The 13056-nt window shown below is 40.3% G+C and overlaps 1 long non-coding RNA gene across 1 annotated transcript; it reads right to left on the bottom strand.

The window, feature by feature from the left end:
* Positions 1-490: 490 nt before the first annotated feature.
* LOC148108563 (uncharacterized) lies at positions 491-12832 on the bottom strand. Its single transcript, XR_015727332.1, has 3 exons — positions 12734-12832; positions 4897-4959; positions 491-657 (listed from the first exon to the last, which is right to left on the bottom strand). It is a non-coding gene; the product is annotated as an uncharacterized LOC148108563 (long non-coding RNA).
* Between the last annotated feature and the right edge of the window lie 224 nt (positions 12833-13056).

The raw sequence follows: 13056 nt of genomic DNA on the forward strand, positions 1-13056 counted from the left end.
TAAGAGAAAGAGTTCAAGACAATCTCTCAGACTGTGTTTCATGAGATGTTAATACACATGTTTTATAGAAGTCTTCCTGAAAAATGTTCCTAGCTATGACTGGGGAATTAATGACAGAGCCTTGTGAAGAGGCTCTTTCCCCCTCCTTGGGATTAACACACTATGATCTACTGACCTTGGTCAAAGAGATCTCAGTTGTGTGTGCCTCTGCCAGTAGACAGGCAGTGTATCAGTTACAGAAGAGAAACTCCTGGGCCCATGATTTCTGCTACAATACAGTAGTAATTACACCCTGGCCACAGTGGTGGAAACTAGGCCAGCAGGGTGGGCAGCAACTTGCGTTTCTAGTCCAGGTGGAGCAAGGTCAACAGGACCTGTAATCATTCAATTGGTTGAGGAATTTCCATCTTCATCGGAGTTCTGGAAGAAGTCTTTGATATTCTTTGGCAGGCACTGCATGTTTCATAAGAAATAAAGAAAGGGCAAAACTGACCTGTGTTAGGTTAGGCTAATTTCTGTATCAACCTTCGGTGACTCAAAACAATAAAAGTTGATGTCTTGCTCAGGCAATGTTCAATGAGAATATTCCTGATTGATGGATCCAGGATCGTTTTATTTCAATATGGTACCATATTCAATATGCAGCCTCTAAGTTTGCTGTGAAACGTGAAAAGAGCATAGGAAGACACACAGGAGCTTAGATGCCACTGCTCAGAAATGACCTGCATTATCTCTGCTTTCACTCCCTCGGCCAGAACTAGTCCCAAGACTACACCCAGTGGGGACTCTGTCTCCTAAGCTTTAGGCCTCCTATTCTGTACCCAGAACTCATATGCATGCACACACATGCACACACACAGCCACTGGTGGGTACCGCTCCACAGCACCAATTCTATGTTATGGAAAGGAAATACAAGTCATCCTTGATCAGAGAATTATCTGGGCCACAACATTAGTATCCTATAATATTCATTTATGGTAATTAAAATAAAATAGTAAGAGTGAACAATCACAACATAGCCTGGCTCAGAGAAGAAAGGCCCAATTAGTTTGACATATCTAAGAACCAAATTTGATTCTACCCAGTGGTTCCAAGTTTCACATTTTTTCACATGTTAACACCTCTCAAATCAGAATGTGTCTCATAATTGACAATATATTACGATCATAATTTGTTTTATTCTTTGTCCAATAAAGTAATGGTACATCTTACAATCAGTGGCATCTTACATTCAGTGAAGAGCAGTGCATCGCTAAGAGGACAAGCAACAACAAAACACAAGTTAAAAAAGGAAGCAAATTGTTAAAAAGAGAATAAAGAGATTTATTTTCTAAGGACTCCTTACAACATATTCTAGGCTAATATATATCTGCATCTACAAAGGGACACAGAACACTCAACGTTTCCTTTTTGGACCCACAGACTCTCTTTTATCTGTGGATACCCACTACCAGTCCTGTATCCTTTTACGTGCCCTGGACCAACATTCCTGTGATCTAAAGCACAAGGAAAAAACAAAACAAAATGAAAAACAAAAATGCTGTTTTTAAGCAGAAGCATAAAGTGTACCTTCCTGGCTCCAGGTGACCCAATTCCTGTCTCTGGGGCTGGGTCCTGACACTAAGTACTACCCCATAAGTCTTAATACTTTCTCCAGAATACCTTGAGTACCAAGGGTGCGTGAGGGTACTCCCCAGGAGCTAGCAAGGCAAACAGTGTGAGTAGTGCCTACCTCCCCAGCCTGAAATGTTTATGACCTTTCCTGTGTTATTTTTAAAAATTACTTTGAATTTCCCATCTCTGTATCATCTGTCTCTACCAGTAGAATATAAGCTCCATGAGGGAAGAGGCTTTATCAGATGTTCCCATGTGTTGGGCCTGAGTAGATACTCAGTAAATAGCTGGTGAATGAATCAGTGAATAATGTATCTGAATTTGTTTTCAATATGTGACTGGGATTTTAGTGTACTCCTCACCTTTCCATACCGAGTACTGTGACTCTTATTTATCAGTGATTATTCTGGGCTTTTTCTTATGCTTTTCTACCTCCTAATATCCCCTGGGGATACATGTGTCCCAGGTTAAGCAACACAGAGGTACATAGAGTCACAGCCAGTGGGTTAAGATGAAAATACTTGTTGCAGTAAACACCGTACCTTCTCCAGGGGTAGAAAAACCCTTTGTCTCTTGTACTCATGAGCCTGAGGCAAGAGGTTGATTATAGCCAGGAGACTCTCCCCTCTTTGCTCTACCTCACTACTCATCAAATTTCCCAGTTCATTCAGACTCTGGAAAAGCATCTTGTAATGCAGAGAGGGCTATATTTTAAAATATTTAATTACTTGATTTACTTTCTGACACCATCATTTCTTGGTGTGAGACTTACCTTATCATCATGAGTTTCCTTTTTTTTTTTTTTTGATGGTTATAGGTTGATTAGTGTAGCTGCTAATCCTATTTTCTTTTTTTCTTTTTTTTTCTTATAATAATTTTTATTTTGTTATGTTAGTCACCATACAGTATATCCTTAGTTTTTGATGCAATGTTCCATGATTCATTATTTGCGCATAACACCCAGTGCTCCATGAAATATGTACCCTCCTTATTACCCATCACCAGCTTATCCCAACCCCCCACCCCCCTCCCCTCTGAAGCCCTCAGTTTGTTTCCCAGAGTCCATAGTCTCTCGTGGTTCATTCCCCCTTCTGTTTGCCCCCTCTTCATTCTTCCCTTCCTTCTCCTACCGATCTTCCTACTTCTTATGTTCCATAAATGAGCGAAACCATATGATAATTGTCTTTCTCTGCTTGACTTATTTCACTTAGCATAATCTCCTCCAGTCCCGTGCATGTTGCTGCAAATGTTGTGTTATCGCTTTTTCTGAGGGCTGAGTAATATTCCATGAGTTTCCTTAACTGTATAATGGAAATAACACTGTGGCCTAATTAATAGTATTCCTTGAGAGTTAAGTGAGGATGTACCTAAAAACATTACCGTTTCACACAAATGTTGACTGTCATTCATTTATTCATTCATTAATTCACTCACCAAATATGTGCTGAATGTTTAAACTCTACCAGGCACTGTTCTAGGCACAAAGGACACGGCCATGAACAAAACAACACCTGCTCTCATGGAACTTAAGTTCTAACAAGGAGAGAGCCAACAGCAATTATAAATTATATAGTACGTTAGACAATGTTAATGTATGTGGATGAAAATTTTTAAAAGTGAGTGGGGGGATGAAGAATTAAGTGAGACTGAAGGGTTTGTTGTTGTTGTTGTTGTTTAAGTAGGCTCCATGTCCAACATGGGGCTTAAACTCATGAGGAGTACCCGATACTGAAGTTTTAAATAGGGCAGTCTGAGTATGAAAAAGTAACATTCTGAGCAAATTCTTGAAGGATTAGCTAACTGTGCAGGTATCTGGGGGAATATTGCAGTTAGAATAGTGGTTTTCAGGGGCGCCTGTGTGGCTCAGTCGTTAAGCGTCTGCCTTCGGCTCAGGGCGTGATCCTGGTGTTATGGGATCAAGCCCTGCATCAGGCTCCTCCACTGGGAGCCTGCTTCTTCCTCTCCCACTCCCGCTGCTTGTGTTCCCTCTCTCTCTCTGTCAAATAAATAAATTAAATCTAAAAAAAAAAAAAAAAAAAAAAAAGAATAGTGGTTTTCAGCTGGAGGTAGTTTTGCCCCTAGGGGTCTTTTGGCAGTTAATGCCCCTGCAGGCATTTTTGGCTGTTATGACTTGGGAGCAGGGAGTGTTGCCATTGGCATCCAGTCAGTAAGGTTCAGGGGTGCTGCTAACATCCACAATGCACAAGATAGGCCCCTAATCTAAAATACCAATAGTGCCAAGGTTAAGAAACCCTAAGTTAGAAGGATAAGCCAGTGCAAAGGTCTAAACGCAGGAAATTGCCAGAACCAGCAAGGAAGCCAGTGTAGAGAGATGGTCATCCAGGTCACTTAGGGCACTGTAGACCACTGTAAAGATTTTGTATCTTCTGGATACCTGCCCAAGCCTCCCCAAGGAAGCCATTGTCACTCTCTCCTCAAGCTCCCCCAGCAACCATCTGTTACGCTCAGGAGGGAAGACTTGTCTGCCTCTCACTACACTCTCAGCTCCTCGATGACAGCAACCAAACCTGGCCCATGTCCACACCCCATGCCTAGCACAGTGCTTATACCCAGTTCAGTGCATCGTTAGTCACATCAATGATTATACAAATAACTTTGGATGACAATAATAATTGATTTGATTTTTATTTCATATACAAGCTAATAAGGTTCAAGAGAGGACAAATTGTGAATACTCATAGCTGTAGCTCCACTGCCTCATCAGTACCAGGTACATAATAGGTGTTCAATAAAAATTAATCGAATAAAAGAATGAGTAGATTATATACAGTCAGCCCATCCCTTAATGCTGGTCAGTCAGATGTTTCCTCATCTTAGCAACTTTCTTGCAAAAGAGGAAGGAAAAATTGAAAAGGGATGCCTGTATGGGGCACCTGGGTGCCTCAGTTGATAAGCGACCGATGCTTGATTTTGGCTCAGGTCATGATCTCAGGGTCATAAGATCGAGCCCTGCATTGGCCTCCGTGCTCAGCGGGGAGTCTCTCCTTATTTTCTCTCTCCCTCTCCCTCTGCCCCTAACCCCCTCAAATAAATAAATAAATATTTTTTTAAAAGAAAAAAAAAAGGTGTATCCTCCCTTTTTCTAGAAGACAGCCTATGACAACATATTTCAAGCTGCTATCTGATGCAATCCTGTGCTAGAGTTGTAGGTCCATTATAACACAGCTCTGTGGACAGCACACGCTTGCATAACCCAGGGCACGTATCTTTGGGGGAAAAAGGGTAAGGAAATGAGTAAATAAATATTATTTTTCAACTACCTGGTTGATTCCATGGGTGGCTTTCTTCTCTTTCAGTCTCCTACACTAGAAGAATCCAGATACCTAGAAATGATCAGGGAGAAAAATGATGGGAAAATATGCAGAGTGAGCAGATACACTTAGAGCACTGAAAAGTACCTAGGGAATGCCCTCCTTGAGGTTCAAGAAATATAATTCAATCCATACAGAGTCTAAAGTGTGGTACAGAATTCAGAACAACATTCCTAGGGGGATGAACTTATCTCATGGACACTCCGCAGATCCCCACTTTTATTCCTGGCCTTTGTGAGAGCTGTACCTGAGACCTATCCCTTCCACTGCAAACAGCATCATCCCCAAACCCTACTCCTTGCGTGATCTCCACCACCCCTGCAGACCCTTGATCCTTCTCTTCTTCCCAAATCGAGCCATCCTGTTAACTACAGACTTTAAGATGAGTTGTTAGTTTTCTTCTGCTTGGCTTGGAGTCATTGGTGGGCAGGAAGGGAAATCTACAGATCTTAAGCATGGGACAAAGAGCCCCTTGTGAAATGACCACCAAAGGGGGGAATATTAAAATAAAAACAAACCAAAAGGATAGATACTTACATGATGAAGATAAAACTCTTTCCACCCAATTATTTTATATTTTATGCTCATATAAGTAATTTTCTTCCTTACTGCTTTGAGTCAAAATAGGAAAAGGAAAAAAAATAGAAAAAAAACAAAACAACAACAACAAAAAACATTCTTAGTGCCTTGGTCTTAGAAGGTTGAGGCTCCGGGGAGCAGGAGGATGCAGAGAGAAGAGAAAATAAAAGGTTTGATGTGACATTGTGGAAAGGGATTGTGCTTGGAGTAACTAAAAAATGTTTAGAATACTAAACATAACTATGTTTCTATTTTGACTCTGCCCTTTTGATCTATGCCAAAGGGACCATGCTTTTCTCATCTTCAGCTCCCTTAGAGCTCAGCACAGGGAACTGTTCAGAGTAAATAGCCATCGACTGTCTCTTGAATGGCTCAATAAAGGAATAATCTCAATGACTTGGCATGAAATAATAACTGAAATGCGTGGGCTGTGCATCTATTGGGAGTCTGCTTCTAATACTTCATCACTTCCCAGCTGTGTGACTTCACCCAAGTCACTTAAATTCAATAAGTCTTAGTTTCCTTCTCTGTACAATGGTTCTCATAAGGAAAAAAAAAATGTGATAATGTAGGCTAAGACCATGGCGAATTTAAGATGTATTATTTTGATTTATGTTAATACTTGATGGAAATGTCTCATTGCTTGTGGAAGAGTAAAACTCATTGCACCTTTTTGAAAACAGACAGCTCATTCTGGGTTGATTTCTTAATATCTTTCATCTTTGAGTTAGAGTTTCCCATCACTTAAGAAGATACAAAGTAAATGGCTGGTGGAGCTCCTATTAACTATGTTGGGGTCTGATTCCCACAGTCTGTTTCTTTCAAGAAAGGACCATATATCACCATAACCAGGGCTACTAGAATTGAATGTGAAAAGAAGGTAGTGACTCAGGCTGTGTGGGAAGAAAAGTTGTCTTCAATGCTTACAGCTCAGCTCAAGGTTGACCTCTGCATGCTGAAGTTTCCCTCTCCAGGATCCCTTCAGCCCCACCCTACTCACACATACCAGGTCAAAGTGACTTCATTTTGCTCCGAATTTCTTTAGAAACATTGCCCTGGCCTTTATGCGTACTTATCTGTATAGAAAGACATTTTATCATAGTTCATATGCCCCCAAAACCAGGAACTCCCCCAAGACAGGAAGCTTCCTTTGCTCATGTGTGTATTCTGCGTTGCACTTTACCCTGTAGAAAAGAAAATGAACTAATGGAAAGAAGGAGGGAAAAGAAAGAAGGAAGGAAGAGAGAGGAGGAAAGGAAGGGAAGGACGGAGGGAGGGGGGAAGGAAGGAAAGGAGAGAGAGAGAAAATTAATGAATAGACTTGATAACAGAATATGTTTTTAAAAGTAAAAATTGGGAAATGATTGATAACATAATTCCCTCAAACAAAATGATGACATTGAAGCACAATGTAAAGCTCGGAAATCATGCCACTGAAAGGGAAAAGACCCTCACACTCTAAGAACGGAAGTGCATGCTCTCTGCATTTCTTTCTAGTACAGCGATCTGGGACTCCTTGGTCAGGGTTGCACGACGAAGCCCACAGGCCCAGCTGCCTCAGGGCCTCTCAATAGCATTTGCTTTATTTGAAACAACCACAAGCCTTTGCTTCTGCCTCTGTCCCAGTCCAGCTGGAGAACACATGCTAGAGGACTGGCCCTTCTAAAATCTCTCTTCTGCTCATTGTAGGTGGGTTCCACAGAGGTCCCTCATTCCTGTCTAACTCCTTCACCTTTAAATGTGCTGAAAAGCGAGTTTGAAATTAGACTCAGAGCCATATGGCAAAGCTTGGGGGCAGCATATGGTTGCAGGTTGCTCGGTGCTGATCTACAGCGTCTTTAAGCTCACCTATCTCTCTTTACACAGGAAGCAGCGATAGGGTCACAGTTCTGTATTTTGAATTGTTCTGTCCTTCATGTGGGAAAATGAGACTCAATACAACATCCATGTTGAAGTTTTAGTTTTCTTGGCCATAGTGGGGGTACAGTGCAGAGAAATATCTATACTGCTACTTGTGATCAATGGGAAGTAACATGTTAGGGGTAGAGATTCAGTCTGTGAACTTGAACTATGGTCTATCCAATAGATATGTAAGTTTAAGTCAGCCTAACTAGTTTCACCTGCAGATTTAGGTCATGCCAATATAAACTGCAGATAGGGTCAAATCAGTCCCATGGAAACAAGGAGCATACTGCTAAACAGTTAATACAGTGAAGTGACAGAGAGGAGTTCTGGGGTCAAAGCAGGGGAGCTAATTTTTTTAAGAAGATGAAAGACCTAAAAATAAGGGGGTACAGAGGAAAAGTGGACAGTCAACTGCAAGGAATCAAAGAGAAAGAATAAACACAGGGAAGTAAATAATTCAGGATGTAGCTCTGAAAATGCTGGGCCACAGCATATCTTCCTCATCTCACTTCACTACCAATACCATCAGTATTGTGAGGACAAAGAATACTGTCATAATTGAGTCAAGTTCCAGACCTTGACTAGATTAACTGGCAGCGTCTTGGCCATGCCCCGCCATTCATCACTTTTATGGAGTCAAAGTTTCCAAGAAAGGAAGCTCTTGTTTCCATGAGGAATAACATATTTTTCTTTATGAAAACTAAAACTTAGTTACACAAATATACTTTTTCATACAATTAAATCTGGAAGCGATGGAATGCAAATCCAGGTTTCTTTTTTAATTCAAACTGTATAATTACACTATATTTATACACTAAACCAACAAACAAGCAGACAATGGGGAAACCCTTTAACATGGAAGAGGGAAGAACCACCACAGAATACCCTGAAGAAGAAAGACAAACAAGGAGGGTTTTAAAACTTTGAAATAAAACAGGGGTGCCTGGATGGTGCAGTCGGTTAAGTGTCCAACTGTTGGTTTTGGCTCAGGTGGTGATCTCAGCATCATGATCTCTGCATTGTGAGATCAAGCCCCATGGCAAGCCTCATGCTCAGCATGGAGTCCGCTTAAGATTCTCTCTTTCTGTCTCCCTCCACCCTTCCCTTTGTGAAGGGCTCTCTATCTCTCTCTCCCTCTCTCTCTCTCAAATAAATATTCAAAAATTTTTTGAAATACAACAAGTCAATGTGATTCTTTTCATCATCACCATTGCCATCATTAATTGAGATCCAATTCATGTATCAGGGAATAGCTTTAATAATGTATCACTGAATCATCACCGGGGCCCTAAGGAGCTTTTTTTTTTTTAATAGATTTTTTTTTTTATAAGTAATCTCTACACCCAGTGTGGGGCTCGAACTCACAAACCCGAGACCAAGAGTCGCATGCTTCACCAACTGAGCCAGCCACAGACCCTGTCAGCTTGGCTTTGATTTGCATTTCCCTGATGACTAATGATGCCAGGGATCTTCTCAAGTGCCTATTGGTCATTTATGTATCTTATTTGGAGAAGTATCTATTCAAGTTTTTTTGTCCATGTTTTAAATGGGTTGTGTCTTTCTTACTGAGATGCAAATGTTCCATATATATTCTGGATACTAGTCTCTTATCAGATACATGATTTGCAAATATTTTCTCTCATTTTATGGGTTGTATTCACTTTCATGATAGTGTCCTTTGAAGCACAGATACTTCAAATTTTGAACTCAAAATTATCTATTGTTTCTTTTATGTTCATGCCTTTGATGTCATATCTAAGAATCTGTTGCCAGATCAGGGGTCATGAGAATTTATCACTGTTTTCTTATCAGAATTTTATAGTTTTAGCTCTTACATTTAGATCTCTGATCCATCTGAGTTAATTTTTGTAAACGGTGTGAGGTAAAGATTCATTCTTTTGCATGTGGCTTTCCAGTTTTTTCACCACCCTTTGTTGAAAAGACTAATCTTCTCCCATTGAATTGTCCTGGTATCCTTGCTGAAAATCAGTTGTCCATAGACACACAGGCTTATCTCTGAACTTTTAATTCTATTACCATACTAATCTACATGTCAACTTTTATGCCAACACCAGATTGTCTTGATTACTGTTGCTTCATAGTATGTTTTGAAATCAAGAAATGTCAGTCCTCCAACTTCGTTGTTCTTTTTCAGATTGTTTTGGTTCCCCTGGGTCTCTTGAAATGCCATGCAAATTTTAGATCAGTTCCTCATTTTCTACAAAGAAGCCAGCTAGGATACTGATAAGGATTGCTTTGAGTCTGTAGATCAATTTGGGGAGTATTGTCATTTTATCATTTTCAAGTCTTCCAATCCACCTAACAATCTAGCAATTGTTTCATTTCAGTTATTGTACTTTTCAACTCTAGAATTTCCATTTGGTTCATTTTTATAATTTTCAGGCCTACACTTCAATCTGTGTTTCCATTGCACCTACCAACATCTTCCCAATTACCATTCATCACAACTTGCACTATTTTTGAGAGTGCTCTTGAACTTGAAATTCTAATTGTAAATGAAGTATATTCCTTTGGGAAGAGATTAGGAACTGTCCATGTTAAGGCCTGCTTTTTCCCCTAGGCAAAATCTCTGAGCCAGGACTCTAAAGCTGGGGTTTGGGACAATGCCATGCTTTTACCTGAGTGACACCCCCACTTTAGGAGCTGAGTGCTCAGTGGCGGGGGTGGCAGGTCTTCTTGGCCTGCCTCTCCCAGCAGGGAACCACTGCCTCACAAACTGGACAAGAGAAATTGGCCTCTTGGTACTTTTAGTGGTATGTGCCCAAGGTAGAGCCTCCATCCCATCGATGGGGGGGCTGAGGAGAAGAAGGGAGCAGTGGCCACTTGGCCGCACACACATAGGCTCGGCAACAGATAGCCGGGAGCAGGATGAGAGATGCTGACACAGTGTTCCGCCTGGGAAGATAACGCCTTGACCTGAGGCAAGGGGAGATGGATTCCTGTGTTCCTGATAGCATACATCTGAAGTCCAGTTTCTGTCTTACTGGGAGTGGGGACTGAATGAGTGTTTGTTGAAATACTATAGATTCTCACTGTTCCTACCGAGTTTTAGATTTTCTTGAATTTGTTTCTTCATTTGCTCAGTGTCCTTTGAACCATTTCCAGAGACTTTGAATGTTTTTTTGTTTGTTTGTTTTCATTTTTTTAAAAAATAATTTTCACCAATTTCCATGGGGAGTCTGTCTATGGAGCTTCTCACACTGTCATGCCAGAACTGGAACCCAAAAGTGGGTGATATTTTGTTAAAGATATATTTATTCATTTGAGAGAGAAAGAGAGTGGGGGGGGGAGGTAGAGGGAGAGGCAGAAAGAGAATCCCCAGCAGACTTCCCGCTGAGTGTGGAGCCCAGTGCTGGCCTTCATCTCATGACCCTGAGATCATGAGGTGAGCCAGAGTCGGATGTTCAACAAGCCAGGCACCCCAAAAGAAGGTGATTTTTTATACCAAATTTAATATCCTTAAAATAAGGGTAGTAAGCATAGCACAAGCAATAGGCAAGAAGAACAGTGAAAAGGAGGTAAGTGGGGCAAAAGAACAGAAAGAGGAAGAGCAGTGAGAAAAGCACATAATGGAGGGGAAAATGACAGCAAGAATATGGAAAAGACAGTGCAAAACAACCATGTTTGACCCAAGTTAGGTCAGAATGAACTCGAGTGTGGAACAGCTGACATGATGTTGATATCCCTCACTCTGGCCCTTCATCACATACTGACCTACCTTCCAGCATCACCCAGATATTTCACGTGTGCATGTGTCAAGTTCCCTAAAGGTGATCTGAGCTCCTACCAAATATTATCTTTTCCCCTTATGTGTCCCAATGCATATCACTCCTCCCTATCCTTGAAGGATCAGCTCAAATTCCATCTCCTCCAGAAAGCATTCCCTTATTCACCCAGATCTACCTTGATGTCTGTTCTCTCCATTCTCTGATTTTTCCAAATAATTTATCTGTATCTATTTTGTGAGGTTATCATTTGACCTCCCCTCCAGAGTTACTTGGTTCTTGCTTATTCCCAAACCTAGTCCTCTAGGATATCCTCAAAGATCCTTCGAAAATATTTCTCTTTTCTTACATAGCCAGAGTAAAATTATAGTCAGTAAAGATACATCAGTCTATTTGTTTTAATTATGGAGGGGTATTGGTGCAGTGATATCCTCATCGTCTCCAAACCATCAAATGAATGTATAATATTAGATGAATGGAGTAAATGAATGTCAGAAATAATGAACTGTGTATTTTTATCAGACTGGAAAACTAAGCAAAGCAATTTAGTAAACTTGTGGAGAATGAAGTAAAGACAGAACAGGGAACCTGGATTCTATTCTTCATGGATCTATGTTGCTATGTGATCTTGAACAAATTCCCTATGTCTCTACTTCAATTAGTTCATCCATAAAGGAAAGAGGCATATTAAGTTTTTCTCCTGCACAGAGTTTCTGGTATGCTATGCAGAGGCCTATGATAAAACAAAATTGGAAGGGTAACAAATGCTCATGCTCAGATAATTTTAAATTTAAGAGCAAGATGATTTTTTTAATTAAATAAAAAAAAACATAAAGAAAAAGTAACTATAGCAATAAGATGTTACACACTCCACTTCAGCTTCAAAAGGACATTTCCCTTCTCCTCCCTCAGTTATACAATCAACTTGAACAAAGATCCCATAACCTATAAATGTTTATTTTTAACCAAGAGAGTACACTGGACATAACATCACAGTTTGGAAAATCTTATCTCTCCAGAGTTTTCAGCCTAGATAATTGGATCAGTCTCACCTCACAAATGCTGCTAGGTCCCAGTCTACATAGAGAAATCTGGTTTAAAATTGCCACTCAGAGCCATGCAGGACCTTAACATCTCAATTAAATAGTCGACATAAGAGCAAGAAGAGAAGAAAATGGAAGGTGAACCGGGTAATTCTGGGGGGAAGGGAATTTGGCTCCTTCAATGCATAAAACATAATCTTCATTTAAACACACGTTGTCAGATATTTTCAGCTCTAGATACAAACATAGAAAACTACAATAACAAAACTACAATTACAAATAATTCAACAAAAGGTATCTGATTTCTTCGTGGAGGATTTCAATTTCAATATCTGTACAGGGGAAGTTGAGGCACATTGGACTTCTCCCAGATCTCAGAATGAATCATGCCTGGGTTTGCAATCAGGAATCCTCTAAATTAGGCCAGACTTGTAACAACAATTTGCCAGCGGCTGTCTCTGCCAAATGCCAATAAGATATCAGAATCCCGCTGACATCAAGGAGAGAAGATACCTTCTTAGGATGTCCCAAGGATACGGATTCATCATGTCAAAAATCTGACCTTCAGAAAACATTTTCATCTAGAATTTCTGTTCTGCTGAGGTCATGTGGCGTTACCTATTGAAGGAAGAACAGACTTCTAAGGAAAAGGAGAGAAAGTTGTAATCTTGCCCTGAAAATAATACTTCCCTAACAGTTTAAAAAAAAAAAACAAAAACATTTCTTACACCTTGGGTAAGTGGTTATGGTCACATTTGGAAATGATAAATGTTAAGGACTGGAAAACAATCCATATAACAGATTTATTCCACTTGAATGAAAGCCAAATGGCAGAA

Source organism: Ursus americanus, chromosome 18 (genome assembly GCF_024610735.1).
Source record: "Ursus americanus isolate L20-20 chromosome 18, mUrsAme1.1.p, whole genome shotgun sequence".
NCBI lineage: Eukaryota > Metazoa > Chordata > Mammalia > Carnivora > Ursidae > Ursus > Ursus americanus.